The following is a 2070-nucleotide window of genomic DNA, read 5'->3' as shown; positions in this document are numbered from 1 at the left end:
CCCGGGGGCTTATCAACCTTCAGACCTAACAGTGTCTCCAACACCAATTCCTGGCAAATATAAATTCCCTTAAGTTCAGGTCCTTCAGCCCCTGTTACCTCAGGGAGATTGCTTGTGTCTTCCCCAGTGAACACAGATCTGAAGTACCAATTAAATTCTTCTGCCATTTCTTTGTTCCCTGTAATATATTCCCCTGTTTCTGTCTTCTAGGGCCCAATTTTAGTCTTAAAATTTTAGTTTTGCACTCTCATTAGAAAAGATAGTGATATAACAATACAAGAAGTCTTACTTTTTAAATGACAAAGTTCCTCTTTGCCTTTAATCTTATCCTCAACCTTGCGTGACAAGCTTTCACGATAAAGATAGAAGTTTGGGAATGCTGTAGATTTTTCTTCTCTATCAGAATCAACAATATCCAGAACTTTCATAAGCTGTCCTTCAGAAATGCCTTGAACACCCTAGGAATTAATGTGTTCCACATTATTAATCAAAAAAATCTGAGAATTGTGATACTTTCTGACTAAAACTATTTGCTACTCCACATCATAAACAAAACGTTTTACAAATCAAGTAGATAATACACTATTGAGGTGAAACTGTACTTACTGTCGAAACTGAGTTAGTTGAAATAGGAGTTAAAATGTTTGCTCTTTTTGAAACAAATCGACATTAATTTTCAATTTTAATCTGGATGTTGTCAGGAAATGTTGATGTGTGAGGATTGCGAACAATAATGTGAACCGAATGTCTAATAAAAAGTACAGGAAATGTAGTGCTCAAGCAGCTAAATTATATGGAATCAAACAGTGAAGTAGACACTTTCTATGAACAGTAAGAACGCAGCACAAAAGATCTCTGGACATGATAACTGACAGGAAGAAATATTCAACTGAATTCATGGGCATGTCACTATTTTGGCACAAAACCCTGAACTGGTTGTGGAAAACCATCACATAAAAGAATAACACCGATCATATAACAGATTCCGGAAAGCTATTCTCCAGGTGTCAGGATCTCAGTAAAGTGTTAGGTATGAGCACCAGTACACTTATTCCATTTTACATGAGGCCTTGTTTTAAGAGAATTGACGTTTTGGGCAAAAGCCTTTCGTCAGGAATTCCTGACAAAGGGCTTTTGCTCGAAACATCAATATTCCTGCTCCTCGGATGCTGCCTGACCTGCTGTACTTTCCCAGCACCACACTCTTGACTCCAGCATCTGCAATACTCACTTTCGCCTTGTTTTAAGAACTGACCTTAAATGTACCATGGAAAACTGTACAGTACCTCAAATATAACAATAGAAATGATACAGCACAGAATGAGGCCATTCAGCCATTCATCTTATTCATGCTGACCCAAAGACACTCAAATGCCCTTTCTAATCTCATCCTTGTGAATATGGTAAAAACAATGACTGCAGATGCTGGAAACCAGATTCTGGATTAGTGGTGCTGGAAGAGCACAGCAATTCAGGCAGCATCCGAGGACAGGCAAAATCCGAGGACAGGCAAAATCGATGTTTCGGGCAAAAGCCCTTCATCAGGAATAAAGGCAGAGAGCCTGAAGCATGGAGAGAAGGCAGCTGAGAATATAAGTGGCAGATGGAGGTGGAGGTAATGGTGATAGGTCCGACAGGAGGATAGAGCGGATAGGTGGGAAAGGCAATGAACAGTTCAAGATGGTGGTGCCGAGTTGGAGGCTTTAGACTGGGATATGATGGGGCGAGGGGAAATGAGGAAACCAGTGAAATCCACGTTAATCCTGTGTGGTTACATGGTGCCAGGACGGAATATGAGTCACTGTTCTTCCAGGCGTTGGGTGGTAATGGTTTTGCGACGGAGGAGGCCCAGGACCTGTATGTCCTCGGCAGATTGGGAGGGGGAGCTGAAGTGTTCAGCTACGGGGCTGTTTGGTGCAGGTATCCCAGAGATGTTCTCTGAAACAATCTGCAAGTTGGTGTCCGGCCTTCCGATGTATAGGAGAGCACAATTGGTGCAATGGATACAGTCAATGACATTAGTGGAGGTACAGGTAAATTGCTGACCGATGTGGAAGGACGCTTTGGGAT

This window comes from Chiloscyllium plagiosum, chromosome 6, assembly GCF_004010195.1.
Source record: "Chiloscyllium plagiosum isolate BGI_BamShark_2017 chromosome 6, ASM401019v2, whole genome shotgun sequence".
Classification (NCBI taxonomy): Eukaryota; Metazoa; Chordata; class Chondrichthyes; order Orectolobiformes; family Hemiscylliidae; genus Chiloscyllium; species Chiloscyllium plagiosum.
The sequence above is the reverse complement of the archived record's forward strand: the minus strand, read 5'-3'. Positions refer to the sequence as shown.